At 37.9% G+C, this 16,925-nt stretch overlaps 1 long non-coding RNA gene across 1 annotated transcript; it reads right to left on the bottom strand.

Moving 5' to 3' along the window:
• Positions 1 to 16,002: 16,002 nt before the first annotated feature.
• Positions 16,003 to 16,466, bottom strand: LOC145823362 (uncharacterized). The gene is made up of 2 exons (XR_014365641.1): positions 16,399 to 16,466; positions 16,003 to 16,314 (listed from the first exon to the last, which is right to left on the bottom strand). It is a non-coding gene; the product is annotated as an uncharacterized LOC145823362 (long non-coding RNA).
• Between the last annotated feature and the right edge of the window lie 459 nt (positions 16,467 to 16,925).

Raw genomic sequence — 16,925 nt, 5'->3', positions numbered from 1 at the left:
CAGTTGGTCAACAGGCCATGGTCGCTTTGGCTCGTGAGATGGTTGGAGCTTTGCGAGAATCTATAGACATTCTCAGAGCTAAGAATTAAGTCCAGACCCAAGTAGCTAAGGCAGGATCATCATTCTTGAAGAGAGAGTTCTTCCAGTCTAACCCGGACGTGTTTTTAGGTGATCTTAAAGAGCCATTGAAAGCGGATGAATAGCTCGAACAAATTATGAAGACGTTTGAGATGCTCGGCATCGAAGACGATAGTTTGAGAGTGACCTTGGCATCCTTCCAGCTGAAGGGAGATGTGGGTCAATGGTGGAAGTATGCGCATGAGCACATAGGAGTAACTTGAGAGGCTTTCGTCGATGCCTTCCAGGACAAGTTCTTACCTCCCACTGTTAGGGAGCAGTTCTCAAAGCTCAAGCAGTTGAACACACCAGTGGCTGAGTTTGAGGTCGCATTTACTAGTCTATCAAGGTTTGCACCAGAGTTAGTGGCGACAGAAGAGCGCTGTTGTGTGGCATTCGAGAAAAGGTTGAGGACTGGGTTTCTTTTCAAGGTAGTCGATTCAATGATTAGAGATTACAGACGACTTGTAGAGTCGGCGGCTTATCTTGAGACTGTGATGCAAATGGAAGAGGAGCGGATGAGGGGCTTCAGAAGGGGTCAGGATGTTCAGGGGGACAATAAGAGGCAGAGGGGTTCTACCCCACAGTAGTCCCAGGGATCTTAGTTGAGGTCCACTTTTCCAATACTGAGTTCGAGTTTTAGGAGAAGTGGCCAGAGAGATTTCACTTGCTTTAAGTGTGGCCAGTTAGGCCACAAGTCTCCAGCTTGCCTGCAAAAGGGAAGAGGGCAACAGTCAGTTTCATCTGTGGTTTGTTCTCAGAGCCAGAGTCGAAGAAGAGGGCAACCGCTCACTTGTTATTAGTGTAGGAAGGTAGGGTACTTGAAGAGGTTTTTTCCTCATTTGGGTAGCACACCTGGTACGTCTGGTTCGAGGCAGACACAGAGCTACCAGCCTGCACAGTCAGCACAGGTCTCGATGGCTAATTAGGGAGCCTCTTCGGCTCAATCAGTATATTAGACGTATGCTTTGAGGAGTGAGCAAGTGAAGTAGAGACCTTCAGGGCGTGTGTATGCTATTACCATGCCAGACATAGTGCCAACACCTTCAGTTGTGAGATTGATTGATACGGGTGCATCCCACTATTTTATTTTGTCTGCATTTGTATCGACATTGGGGTTAGAATTGGCTCAGTTAGCATCTCCACTTAGTGTCGAGTCACCTATTGGTGGTGAGATTGTTTTGGAACAAGCGTATCGGGGTTGTAACATAGAGGTTGTTGGTCTCCGACTTCTTTTTGCATTTGTGTTGATTAACATGTCGAGTTTTGATGCTATTTTGGGTATGAACTGGTTGTCATCGTATCGGGCTATCATAGATTGTTACCATCAGAGGGGTACTATATGTACCTTGAGCGGTGATTGTTTTTATTTCATGGGGGATAGAGTCGAAAAACTTTTATCACTGGTGTATGATCCGCGTAGTCAGACTAAGCTTAGTTATCTTTTTGCAAACTTCTTGGGTAGTTAGTGTAATAAAGTCCGAGTTGAGTTGTTGAGGGTAGTTTGTGAATATCTAGATGTTTTTCTAGAGGATCTCACTAGTTTGCCACCTCATCGTGAGATCGAATTCTCTATTGAGTTAGTATATGGCACGGTACTGATTTCTATAGCACTGTATAGGTTTGCACTTGCCGAGTTGAGTGAGTTGAAGATTCAATTCCTAGAATTGTTAGATAAGGGTTTTATTTGCCCTAGTACTTAGCCTTGGGAAGCACTGGCGCTTTTTTCCAAGAAGAAAGATGGTGCATTGCGACTTTGTATTGATTACCGGAAGTTGAACCTGGTAACTGTTAACAATAAGTACCTAAATACCACGCATAAATGATTTGTTTGACCAGTTGAAGGGGTCTTGTTGCTTCTCTAAGATAGACTTGAGTTCGGGTTACCACCAGTTAAGGGTAAAAGAGGATATCCAGAAGAGGGCATTCCGTACACGGTATGGCCATTATGAGTTCCTAGTGATGTCCTTTGGGCTAACTAATGCATCAGTCGTGTTTATGGATTTATTTAACCAAATCTTCCGCGAGTTCTTAGACCGCTTTGTGGTTGTCTTTGTGGACGACATTTTAATCTACTCACCCTCTGAGGAGGAACATAAAGAACATCTGCGAGTTGTACTTGAATTGCTTAGAGTCCACAAACTATATGCTAAGTTTGGAAAATGTGAATTATGGTTGAAAGAAGTCAAGTTCTTAACCTACATAGTATCCGGGGAAGGAGTGACTGTAGACTCTTCAAAGATAGAAACAGTACAAGATTGGGAACAACCTAAGAATGCCTTTGAGATCCGTAGTTTCTTGAGGTTGGCCGGATATTACCGTCGGTTTGTGAAAGATTTCTCTAAATTAGCTTCACCATTGACTAGACTGACGAGGAAAGGAATTAAATTTGTGTGGAGTAAGACTTGTGAGAAGTCATTTCAAGAGCATAAGGTTAGTCTTACAACTACTCCAGTATTGATTATTTCGGAGAGGGATTTGGGCTATTCGATGTATTGTGATGCTTCACGGGAAGGTTTGGGTTGTGTATTGATGCAAGAGTGGAAAGTGGTAGCTTATGGCTCATGGCAGTTGAAAACACATGAGAGGAACTACCTTACGCATGACTTAGAGTTAGCAGCAGTGATCTTTGCCTTGAAAATTTGGAGGCATTATTTGTATGGTGAGAAGTTTGAAGTATTTTCCGATCACAAGAGTTTGAAATTTCTGTTTACACAGAAAGACATGAATCTGAGGCAGAGGAGGTGGATAGAGTTTATAGAAGATTATGACTTTGAGTTGCATTATCATTCGGGGAAGGCCAATGTAGTGGCTGATGCTAGGGGTGTCCGCGGATCGATTTTGTGCGGTTTGCGAGTCGATTTTGACCCACCCGCAGTGCGGTTTGCGGTTTGTGCAGATAGGGCTTGTGGGTGTACGGGCGATTTGCAGTTTGAATTTTTTCCCATTTTGTATTTTTGAACTTTTCCTTTTAAAAATTAGTTTTTGAATTTTTTTTCCCCATTTTGTAAATATTTATTTTAGGTCCAATTTTCTAAAATGCTTCAACATTAATAATTAAATCATTAAAACTTCCAAATCATTCAAAATCAATTTTCTAAAATGCTTCAAAATCAATTCCTAACAAGAACAAATCACATAAAATCCTAAAATTATTCAAAATCATTCAAAATCCTAAAATCTTTCAAAATTAATCTACTACCCAACAATTCAATTTTTTCCCATTCTTCATCTACTACTACTACTACTACCCAATAATACAAAATTAAAATAAGATCATTCAAAATCCTAAGCTTAACTATTACATATACATTCATCCAAAATTAAAATAAAATCATTCAAACTTCATTAACTATTACATTCTTCCAAGATGCAAGAGAAAAAAAAAATTGTAAAATAAAATAAAGTTCTAAAAATTTCAATTCCATGCATTTGGTTAATGAACCCTGCATAAAAACAAACTAAAAAATAAAAAGCTAAATTACAAAAATTACAAATTCAATTTCAATAATTCCAAATAAAAATTCAACATAAACAAATCTAATTACAAATAGACAGATCTAATTACAGATCTAATTAAAAATTCAACATAAACAGATCTAATTACAAATGGACAGATCTAATTACAAATTCAACATAAACAGATCTAATTACAGATGTAATTACAAATAGACAGATCTAATTAAAGATCTAATTCTGAGATGTAAAACCGATCTATTTCTGAGATGTATATTAAAAAAATATTTAAAACAAATAGAGTGAATAAGCATAAACAGATCTGTTAAACATAAACAGATCTAATTAAAGATCTAATTACAAATTCAACATAAAAAACAGATCTGTTTCTGAGATGTATATAAGTTAATATATAAAAAATAGATCTAAAACAAATTCAACATAAAAAACAGATCTAATTACAAATTCAAATAATTAAACAGATCTAAAACCAATCTATTTCTGAGATGTATATTAAAAAAATATTTAAAACAAATAGAGTTAATAAGCATAAACAGATCTGTTTTAAACATAAATAGATCTAATTAAAGATCTAATTACAAATTCAACATAAAAAATAGATCTGTTTCTGAGATGTATATAAGTCAATATATAAAAAACAGATCTAATTACAAATTCAAATGATTAAACAGATCTAAAACCAATCCATTTTTTAGATGTATATTCAAAAAATATTTAAAACAAATAGAGTGAATAAGCATAAACAGATCTGTTTTAAACATAAACAAATCTAATTAGAGATCTAATTACAAATTCAACATAAAAAATAGATCTGTTTCTGAGATGTATATAAGTTAATATATAAAAAACAGATCTAAAACAAATTCAACATAAAAAAACATATCTAATTACAAATTCAAATGATTAAACAGATCTAAAACGAATTTATTTCTGAGATGTATATTCAAAAAATATTTAAAACAAATACAGTGAATAAGCATAAACAGATCTGTTGTGAATAAGCATACATGTGATGTGAATCTGTAAACAAATAGAGTAAAAAAAACATACCTGTGAATCTGTAAAAAAAAAAAGAAAAAAAAAAACAGATTCAACATCAACAAATTCAACATATTTATTCACATAAAAAAAAAAAAAAACAGAGGTCGATTGGTGCAATGACAAACCAAAGTTCGATCGGCGATGAGAAAGCAAAGCTAGGGATGAGCACTGAGAAAACAGACTAAAGGTCGATCGGCGATGAGAAAGCAAAGTTAGAGATGAGCAGACAGACCAGAGGTCGATCGGTCGATGAGCAGACAGAGGTCGATCGGCGATGACAAACCAGAGGTTGATCGGCGATGAGCAGACAGAGGTCGTTCGGCGATGAAAAACGAGAGAGAGAGAAAGAGAGACTGATATAAGATGAGAGAATGAGGGACCTCAGCTCTCTCCAGCTGCGGCTGCGCAAATGAATTGTTGTTAGGGTTTTTTTTTTTACTTTTGTATGTTTATTATACTAAAGAATAAAGATGAAGATATAATGGTTCAGATTTTACATATATATATATATATATATATGTTAAGCGAGCGGATTGGGCGGGTTCGGTTCAAACTCGCAACCCGCCCGCAACCCAAAATTCAGCCATAATCCAAATCGCACCCGACCCTAATGTGTTTGCGAAACCGCCCAAAGGTTTACAGTTCAGGTAGGGTAGGGCGGGTCGGATAACCCTATGCCCACCCCTAGCTGATGCATTGAGTAAAAAATCCATTAGTAGTGTAGCTTGTATTGTCATCCAAGAATGTGGGATGTTGGGTGCTATTGATGAGTTTGACTTGTATCTTGGTGAGTCCGTTGAGTCTGCAGCCTTGTTTTCGATAGTTGCACAACCTACACTTGTGAGCCGAATTATAGAAGCGCAGAGGGGTGATCTTGAGGTAGAAACCCTTCAAGAGAAGATCTCTAGTGGAAAGGTAGAGAAAGGCTTGAACGTATATTCTGACTCGAGTGTTAGATACTTTGACTGTCCTTTCGTGTCGAAGTCTTGCCGAGAGGAAGTACTCCGAGAGTTTCACCACTCAAGCCTTGCGGTGCATCCGGGAGGCACAAAGATGTATTGTGACCTTAGTCGCCAATTTTGATGGAGAGGTATGAAGAGGGATGTAGCCACTTTTGTGTCGAGGTGCCTTACTTGTCAACAAGTGAACGCCAAACATCAGAGGCCAGTGGGTTATTACAAACCTTGCACATAGCCGAGTGGAAGTGGGAACATGTCACTATGGATTTTGTTATGGGTCTTCCGAGGACTTAACGGGATAATGACCCCATTTGGATGGTAGTTGATTGCTTAACCAAGTCAGCACACTTTGTACCTATGCACATGAGTGACTCGGTAGATTATCTAGCCGACCTTTAAATTAGGGACATGGTGAGGTTGCATGGGGTCCCTATAACAATTGTTTTGGATAGAGATCCACATTTTACGGCTCAGTTGTGGCAGAGCCTATAGAATGCCTTCGGCACGAGATTAACTTTTAGCACCGCGTATCACCCTCAGACTGACGAGCAGTCAGAGCGCACTATTCAGATTCTAGAGGATATGCTTCAGGGTTGTATTCTTGACTTTAAGGGGTCGTGAGAGAGGCACTTGCCTTTAGTGAAGTTTACCTATAACAATAGCTTCTGCTCGAGTATTGGCATGGAACCGTTTAAGGCCTAGTATGGCCGACCGTGTAGGTCTCCTGTATGTTAGGCCGAGGTGGGCGATACACCTATGTTGGGTCCAGAATTAGTTTGGGAAACGACGAAAAAAGTTGCATTTATTCGTAAGAGGTTGGTCACAGCTTAGAGTCATCAAAAGAGCTATGCCAACCGTAGAAGGAGACCGTTATCCTTTGAGGCAGGAGATCACGTCTTCTTGGAGATATCACCTAGACGAGGTTTGATGAGGTTTGGGAAGAGTGGGAAGTTATCTCCTAGATTTATCTGGCCTTTTGAGATCCTTGAGCGGATTGGAGATGTAGCTTATCGCTTGGCCTTGCCGCCATAGCTTTTCGAGATTCATGATGAGTTTCATATTTGTATGCTTCGGAAGTATGAGCCGGATCCATCGCATGTATTGGATTGGACCGACTTAGAGGTAGATGAGGATGCCTCGTATGAGGAAAGACCGGTGAGAGTCTTGGATACTCAAGACCAAGTCTTGCGAAGCAAGACAATTCCCTTGGTTAAAGTATTAGCGACATCACGGAGTTGAGGAAGCAACTTGGGAACGTGAGTTGGAAGTCCGTGAGAAGTATCTAGACCTATTTGTTAATGTTTAAGCATGTATTGAAACTTTTGTTATATTGATTTAATATAAACATTGTATATGTTTTGGAAATGTAAATTGTATATTCAGTATTGAGAACTTGTTTATCATGATTGATGAGAATGAATGACCAGTTGATGAGTCATGGTATTGGAATTGATTAATTATCATTGTTGTAATTAGTTTAAACATAGTTTTAAAGTTTGATTTACAATTTCGAGGACGAAATTAGCGATCTGGGCTTAGACCCAACCCATTTATTGCTTTTGAATCTGGGAAACCATATTCGTGATGGTCGTTCTTTTCTCTTTATGTTTGGTTTTGGCTTCAGAGGTCGACACCATTCTTGTTAGTGTCGACACTGCCTCATTTTCTTTGTCTTGTTGTGCTCCTAGGGTCAACACTGGCTTTGGAGGTGTCGACACCGTCTCACTGCTATGTTCTTGGAACAACTACTGAAATTTAGGGTCGATACCAGCCTTGGTAGTGTCAACACTTCTCTTTTGTTGTTGGCCTCAAGGGTCAACACCAGTGTAGAAAGGGTCGACCCTTGTCTACTGCAAAATGTGGGTTTAGTTGCTAAAATTTAGTGTCGATACCTCTAGTCCAAGGGTCAACACCTTGTCTATAGCCAGTATTGTCTTTTTGTCAATTCTTCTTGAATGGTCGACACCACCGACAAAAGGGTCGACCCCTGTGAGTTTTTTCTGATTTTAGTTCGTTTTGGGTCCTACTTCTTGGGGATTTTGACTTTTTTTTGGGTTGACTTTGGGACTTTATTTCACTTTAACCTAGCACTCTAAATAGGGCCCTCACTTACTCTTTTCTTCACTTTATCTTCTCTTTCTCCTCTCTAAACCGTGAATCACTCTTTTCTCTCTCTAAACTCACTTTTTTCGCTAAAAGATCTTCAGATCTACTCACTTAGAAGCATCTCCTCACCTTGCTCATTTGAGATTAAGTGTAGAGCTTGTTGAGGGTTTCTTTTTGATCGGGGCAAATCATTGTTTCGTTGCCGTCAACTTTTGAAATTTTCTTCCTTCTTCATCTTCTAAGTTTGAGGTAGGGATTCTCCGCACCCTCTTATGATTCTTAACCTAGTTATGTGACATTTCTAAAACAATATTATGATTTTTGGAGATTTTGGACAACTCTAGGGTTTTGGTTGGCAATCAAAAAGAGTGGTTTTCAAATAGTTTGTTGGAAATGCTTGTAAAAAGATGTTTAGTGTTGATATATGATGAAGTGATGGGTTTTTACCTTTGAAAATGATTTGTAAAGTGAAAAGGGATTTTTACCCTAGAAATCTCAAATGTTGATCCCGTAAAGATAATAAGAATGATGTTGGGTTTTATGTAATTAGAATGATGTCTTTCTCTACTCAAAAATGATTTTGAAAAAAAAACGAGATTTTGCTCGTGTTGGAAAAATGTTGAAGGATGATGTTGGACTTGTAATATTGCTCACGTCTTGATGATGGTGATAGGGGATATTGATGATGATGGTGGAGTTGGATATGTTATATCGCTCACATCTTGGAAATGATAATAATGTATATTGTTATTGAAATTTTCTATTTATTAGAGACTTTTGTTTTGGGCTATTGGTGAAAGATAGTTATAGTGTTGCAGAAATTGTAAGAGAATTAGGTGAACTAAAACTAATTTCTCATCCATGTGCATTGAACATTATTTATTATTTAATACATTGAAAATGTATATGATTTTGAAAAAAATGGATGAACGTGGGAAAGAGGTGTGTATCACTAAATCAAGTTGGCTTGTGTGTCCAGGGTGAAAGTCTCGAAAAACGCACGAATACATGGGTGCCGATTCCCATGTATATCCGTAAAATGGCAATAGTAGCGCTTGTATAGGCTACGTTTACATGGGTGCCATTTGATGGTTTCCCGGGAATGAAATATCCATGAAAAGTTGTATTGGTTTGAGATTTCCTCCTTACTTTCTATTGTAAAAGGCATAAATTGAGGATTGTGATATAAACTGAGCATGGCATGGTTTTTAGGAAAGAAATGTAAAATGTTTTGACATGGGCATTGCATGTGTATTTTACCCTTATATCTTGTTAAGATTCATATATTGTATTGGATTATTTCTACTGGGTTTTGACTCACCCTATATGGAAAAACCATTTTCAAGTACTAGTAATATGTCTCCACCAAGGACTTAGCTTGGGAGGACTATAGAGCTGAAGGCTCAGTTTTGTTATTTTGTATTTAATTTTGTACAAACCTAGGGCTTTATTTGTATTGAGCTTAGACTCACTTTTAATGTACCCAAGCACTGACTTGGAAAGATGTAAGTCTTTAGGGCATAAGATTATCTATTCAGTTTTCACTTCTTTTCACTATCTCGTAACACATGTTGTAGATTCAGGATATACTGTTTATGAATATATATCGCATGTGTCACCATTTGTATATCAAATTCTGATTAATGAAAGCTTATCTATTCAATTATGTTGCTATTTATTGGTTATTATGAGATGGATGTATATATATATATATATATATATATATGGTGTTTATTTTGGGACGTTACATAAAATGTCTAAAACACTCATTTTCGTTGAGTTTAATAACTAAAATATTATTTTTTTCATCAATTTTACTTAATGAAAATATGCAAATGGTTCAAATTGAAAACATATCGAAATGTTGGGGTTTAAATTGGAAAAAATTAAAAGCTCAATATTTATGTGGTTACAAAGGTCAAATTCTTGAGGGTTTTTTTTTTTTTTTTTTTGTAATTTCCCCTTAAAATATTAATGAAATTATTATTCATATTAAGTGAGAGATAACATTTGGATAAAATACATCATTATTGAGAAATGAAGTTTATAAAAACGTTTTAAGAAAAGTAAGATTTAATTATTTATATTAAAATTTAATAGTAATCAATAATAATCTTAAAATAAAATATAACTTAGTAATCAATAATAATCTTAAAATAAAATATAACTTATTGATAATTTTTTCAATTATAAATCCTACCGACGTCAGTTTTCCGAAATTGACTTTTTTTAGATGATAGTGCATAATTTATCAACTACAACCTCAGCAAATAACAAAAATAATTGAGATTTCTTTTTCTTTTTAGATCTTCACAACTCTCTTTAAATCTTAATCATTGATGGTGTGAATCTCACATATATATGAATAGATCTCACACATACATCAATAATTAAAATCTAAAGAAATTTGTCAGGTCTTAAAAACAACAATGATTTAGACCACTAAAAAATACACCACTAATAGCACTAATACATTGGGAATGACAAAAAAAATAATAAAAAAATAAAAACAAGGCATAGAAAGTGGGCAGGGCCCACTGCCACATTATTAGTGCTCCCTTTAGTGATCCCTTTTTAGTGCTCCCAAACATTTTTCGTCTTAAAAAAAAAAGATCCCAGGCATTTTTCATCAAATAATTGGTAAGTCCTACACTTTAGGGGAGGACAGCATAAAAGTTAGGAATCAGAATCTTCATCTTGATTTCTCCCCTTAATTCCTTACTTGTTGGGTCATTGGATTTAATTTTAATAATTCGAACTGTTCACATTTTAAAATTTATTGAGGCCTCGTTTGGGAACAGACTAATTTAATAACTTTTTGGCTATTTGGCTAAAAAGGTAGGTAAAAAAAACTTGTATGTTTGGGATGACTTTTTGACTAATTACGAAAAGATGTGCAAAAAGTAGAGAGAAAAGAGAATCTTTGACTTTTTTGTATGGGTTGTTGGCTTTTTGGCTAATTTAATAATTTTTTGGCTAATTGACTAAAATAGCCTCTTGCCAAACGAGGCCTGAGTATATAAAAAAATCAAGTTAATCAGATATCAGAAAACATGTGTTCGAAAAACTGTTTATTAAATTTTTTTTAAAAATGATTTGTAGTTTCTGATATTCGATCAATTTGATTTTTTACGAGTATAATATACTCAATAAATTTTAAAATATAAATGACTCAAATTATCGAAATTGAGTTCAAAAGTAGATCTAATGGCCTATAAGTAGGGAATTAAGAAGAACAAGGAAAAGATCCCGCTTCAAAAGTTAGAGCCTTCGTTTGTTCGTGGGCACACACAGACAGGCATGCATTTTACTATTTGCATTATTAAAGGAATGAAGACGACTTTTTTATTATTTATTTATTTATTTTGAGTAATTATCCAATAATTTCGGGACATGTTTGATTGGTAGGGTTAGAGTATGTGATTGTGACTATTAATCTGTGGGCCCAATATTCTTGTGTTTGTTTTAAAATTTTGTTTTACTATTATTAATCCAATGGTTAATTAATCCAACAAATTTGTAAGATTTTTAATAATGTGGTAAGGGTGAGATTATATATTCTGAGCTGAGAAATAAAATAAAAAGATTCTTTTAACCATGACTAAAAATTAAAACTCTTATTATTTTTATATAATTTTATATTTTAGAAGGTTAAAAATAATTTTTTTAAATTTAAAAATATTTTTTGATATTTATTTTATCAAATTAGTTTATATTTTAATAAAAATTAAAAAAAAAAACCAAACATGACCTTTGTATTTTTGTTTTACTTTTATTTATTATTTATAATTTTTTTCAAAACCATGTTTATGAAGAAATTTTGATAAAGTAAAGATTTTGAAGAAACGTTGATAGGGTAAGATTAGAAAAGACAATAAATATAGTTGTAATTCTATATTCATATGTTTTCTTATCCAATGCAAATTAAACAATAGATAAGGGGATAATTTATCCCACTAATCTAATTAGATAGTGAATACCATACTAATTTGATGAGATTATTAATACCTTCACTATTAGTGTTATGAATCAAATATGACCTCAGAGTATAGATACGTGATATTCTATAACGTTATAATTGTTAGATATCATCACCCCATGTGAGAGGTGATTCTCCATGTGCTGCAAGTGTTGGCAATGTGCAAAGCCAACACACATGAGCTGGCCATGTTAGGAAGCCAACACACAAGATAGCTAGCCATATGCAAGGCCAGCCTCTCCATCTCCATTCTGTTAGTGTATAAATGGAGGCTGGGGGGAGGGTTTGAGAGTGTGAGCAGAGCAAACCACAGAGAGTGAGATATGTGAGGCGGAGAGACCGTCTCCCTCGGTGTGAGCGAGGGAGACGGGAGAGTGTGTGAGTGAGGAAAGTGTGAGCTCCTCCTCTATTGTAATCTTTCTGTAATATCCCCATTGTTATAGTGATAACCGGCTACTCTCCCGTGGACGTAAGCATTGAGGCCGAACCACGTTAAATATTGTGTCTCCTAGAGAGTGGGTGTATTTTTCTGCTTGTTATGATTTCTATAAGGTCTTGGGCGGGATCCCAAATCCCAACAAGTGGTATCAGAGCCTCGTTGGTGGCGTTTCGGAACAAAAATAGCGTGTTGTTTGAAACTACCCAGAAATCAAGTTGCTCGAAATCCGGTTTTGAGCATACCAGGAGCAAGGGCTCGAGAAGAGGAGTCCAACCATGTAAAGCAGACACCCAGAGGAGTCTCCACGCGCCCTCACGCGCCTCCTGAAGAAGGCGCGTGAGGCCTAGTCTCTGCACGCGCCCCCACGCGTCGTGAAGACAGTCGGCGCGTCGGCCCAGTCTCACGCACACGAGCCACGTGCGGAAGAATGAAGAAGACGAGTGGGCGTAGCGCGTGTCCACCACGCGCGTGCCGCGTTAGCGTGCCACGTCGTCAACACGTGGCGACACGTCAGCAAAGGTATGCCACGTGTCTGCCCCGTCAACCAGAGGCAGGGAGGAATCCAGTGCGATGCGGCAAGGGTGTAGCCGCAGGAGGAAGGATCCAGTGCTTCGCGGCTAAGGTGCAGCCGCAGATCTGAGGCGTACAAAATGTTTTGGCTAGATCGAAGCCATTTGGAGTCCGTTTTTGGTGATCCAATAGTGGTTTCCGACTATTTGAAGTATTCCGGACACATCCGTAAGGTCAGATTTTGGAGACGGAGTTTCTGTAAAAAGAAGGCAGATTAAAGAGACGAACGGCATCAGGTGCAGCGGACGGAATATTCTGTTGGAACACGGAATATTTCCTGAACTTCTGAAAATTGCAATTTGGCCCAGAATTTTCAGAAAATTGTGGTGTGGCCCAGCTTTCGGGGATAGTTTTCAGTGAGGTCCCCGGAAATGCAGCGAAGGTTGGTTCTAGCTAAACGGACCGCCCCGGACGCAACCGCGAGGTCAGAACAGTGAAATTCTGAATGGTTTGGAAAGATTGTCAAAACATGGGAGTTTGTCGTCTTCAATACTCGAAGGGAGGTTGCCGGATATTGTGGAACGCTGTGGATTCACTGAAGAGGTTAGAATGGGTAGATTCTAACCAGAATGGACAACCAGGTACAACTCGAGATAGATTATTGAAGACCAGAAGAGATCAGGCTTGATTAAATGGCAGATCGAGGGAGATCAAGATTGGTCAGGGGTGATCAGAGGATTGCAGAAATGATTATCTCCGGAGTTCGTCAGAAGATTTGGTTCAATTAGAAGAGAAGACCATTCATCGACGGATAGATGATTTGGCAACAAGCCAAAGAGAAGGCTAAGGGACACAGAGGTCCCTCAACTACAGTAGTTGCAGTGAATTCCTCTGACGATGAAGAGGTGATGCTTACAATCTCGTCAGAGTTGGAGACACCCGGCTGGATTTTAGATTCAGGGTGTACGTTCCACATATGTACGGATAGGAAGCTTTTCTCCACTTACCGAAGAGTCAGCGGTAGCATTATTCGGATGGCCAACAACACAGTGAACAGAGTTGTCGGCATAGGGACAGTGCGGTTCCTTACTAAGGCTGGAAGAAAAGTAATTTTATCTGAGGTCCAACATGTGCCAGGAGTACGGAGGAATCTAATCTCCCTGAGTATGTTAGATCTAAAAGGAAATTGTTTCTCATCTAGTGGCGGGGTTCTTCATGTACACAGAGGTGATAGAGAAATGTTGCAAGGCAAATTGTGCAACAAACTGTACAGACTGGAAGGAGAAGTTTTGACAAAGATGAGTGTTGTCAAATGCCAGTCGAAGGGTACGCTAGAGTGTCGTACAGAGGCGCGAGAAGAGTGTGCAGCAGCGGGTTGTTGACAGTTCACAGGAACTTCCAGACAGAGAAATTGAGACAGGTAAAACACAAGAGTGCGTGCCAAGGAATGGCAAGTCTTATTTCTCTATGGTGGTTTCTTTAGTTCCATGGCAGCAGATGATAGAGTTGATGCAGATCCCTCAAGCAAGCTTGACGCAGGGAGACCAGAAGCCATGGGTGCGAGCACTATGCACGGAGTTGCATAGTGGTAATTTGTACTGACCGGTGGAAGTTGTCTTGGCAGAAGGGCTAACTGTCAAACATCAGTACGGACGTACAAGTGAGACGGAACCGAATATCAGGGATTGCAGCACAGACAACGGGCGTATGAGATCGCTGGGAAGTTGTTTTGAAGTGCAGAAAGCAAAGGCTGGTTGTTCAGAAATAAGCTCCGAGCAAGGAAAATTGAGGATGTTGATATGTCAAACTCTGAAGTTTTTTAGTTGCTCCCGTGTTCATCATGCAAGGAGTTGCACAGTAATGCAAGGGTATCCCGAGCAGGGGGTGCAAGACATTCAATCAGGGGGTGTCGGATATCTTGGTTGCGCAAGTTCAAGCATAGCAGGTATAGACATCCGAGACAGATGCGTGGAAGAGATCTGTGGGAGATAGAAGCAGAGGCTCTCTCCAAATCAGAGAGTGGTGTGAGTTGAGTTGAGGATGTAGGATTCCCTCCTCCTCTTATATCTCTGGTGTATTATCTCTAGCTTCAAGGGGTGCAAGCATCTCAGTGAGGAGAAGAAGACTATGCTGAAATTTGGACGTGACAAGATTACCAACAGTGTGTGCAGTGGATCACCTCACATGGGTTGAGGGGGTGATTTGTTAGATATCATCACCCCATGTGAGATGTGATTCTCCATGTGCTGCAAGTGTTGGCAATGTGCAAAGCCAACACACATGAGCTGGCCATGTTAGGAAGCCAACACACAAGATAGCTAGCCATATGCAAGGCCAGCCTCTTCATCTCCATTCTGTTAGTGTATAAATGGAGGCTGAGGGGAGGGTTTGAGAGTGTGAGCAGAGCAAACCACAGAGAGTGAGATATGTGAGGCGGAGAGACCGTCTCCCTCGGTGTGAGCGAGGGAGACGGGAGAGTGTGTGAGTGAGGAGAGTGTGAGCTCCTCCTCTATTGTAATCTTTCTGTAATATCTCCATTGTTATAGTGATAACCGGCTACTCTCCCGTGGACGTAAACATTGAGGCCGAACCACGTTAAATATTGTGTCTCCTAGAGAGTGGGTGTATTTTTCTGCTTGTTATGATTTCTGTAAGGTCTTGGGCGGGATCCCAAATCCCAACAATAATTAGTGAAGAAAGTGAATATACAAGGTATTATATTAGGTAATTGAAGAACACAAAAAGATATATAGTACTTCAGAAACATGTATAATTTTCCTTTATTTAAATACTTATTTTTGGCCTTTTTGGCATCATCTTCATTACTGGATTCCACAATCTTTCGGCTACTACAGGATTCCCATTGTTGGTGATGGGATTAGTTCTCTCATGATGGAGTCCAGCTATACCAGCCGACCACCCTGTTTCACCTAAAGCAGCTAACCCCACTCACTGCTAGGAACCGGACAATAGAATTGAATTGACAGTTATTGTAGACACTTTATTTTGATCATCTATAAAATTTAGGCACCTCCTCCTAGTCACCCGACGATAAAAACAATGATGAATAAAATCTCAATTTTTTCCATTATAAAAATTGTGATGGACGATGGTGTGATTATTTATGTAATTTTTTTATCACAATTTTTATCAGCGATATTAAAAGTGTAAGTGATTGTAGCAATAAGATATCATTTTTTTTTTTTTAAATGTGACCCTTTGTCAAATTATAATCTCAATTTTAAGGAAAAAAAATCTCAGCTTCTTTAAAAACTGAGATGTTCTGCTCAACATACAATCTCACTTATTTGAAAAAAATTGAGACGCTTTTCTCAACAAATTCAATTCAGCCATTCCATATTCTACTCAAACCATTTTTTTGGGTAAGAAATTTTATTACTAAAATAAAGAGAAGTACAATGAGATCAAGACACAGAGCTATAACTTTATTGCCAAACTAAGACTAATTTATTATTACCAAACTAAGATGAATTTATCACAACCCAACGTGCAATTTGAAGCATAATATAGATGCAAATATGGTAAAATATTCCAAAGAAAATCTAGAAAATCCAGAAAATCAAATAAATTTGAAGTGGTTCCTCCAAAATCTGGAAGCCCCTTTGTGGGAAGAATCATCATCAAGGCCATCGATGAGAAATTCATCGCTATCGCTTGACATCATTCTGAAAGACAGCAAAATACAAGAGAAAAAAGACAGTTGAGAATGAAACAATATGCAAAAGTAAGGCAAGAAAGGAAAATCAAACCTGAAGCGTAAATATCCAAAAAAAAAAGAGGAGCACAAAAGTAATTCAGCAAAGGCGAGAACTGTAATAACCCTCACGCTACCCTCACCATACTTATATGCATTCATGAGATTCTGTCTTGTAAACTTGCATTTCGAGTCTTGTCCTTGCTCGTTTAAGTGTTACAACACGTTTTGAACCTTGCTTGGTGTAAGTTTAGCCGAGGTCGTCAAAAGTAATTCAGCAAAGGCAAGAACCAAAGGTTACATGTGTAGAACACCTCAAAAGGTTTGATTGCACGAAATAGAACTTCTAGATTCCAAAGTTAGCATCATTCAGTAGAAGATATTTCAAAGGCAAGGGGCAACCAACTATCTGTGTTTGGAGCAAATGAAAAGAACAAGGGATTTCTTTTCTTTTCCTCCAATTCTTTCACTTTCTTTTGTTTGGTTCTTATTGTGAAGAGAAAAGGAAAGAAAAATAAGAGAAAATATTTCAAAGTTTTCTTCTTGGGCCCGGAAAGTTTCTTTCTTACTTCATCTAATAAT

Source organism: Camellia sinensis, chromosome 4 (genome assembly GCF_055761805.1).
Source record: "Camellia sinensis isolate YWXY chromosome 4, ASM5576180v1, whole genome shotgun sequence".
In the NCBI taxonomy this organism is placed as follows: domain Eukaryota; kingdom Viridiplantae; phylum Streptophyta; class Magnoliopsida; order Ericales; family Theaceae; genus Camellia; species Camellia sinensis.
Note: the sequence above shows the minus strand (reverse complement) of the source record. Positions and strands in the feature narration are given on the sequence as shown.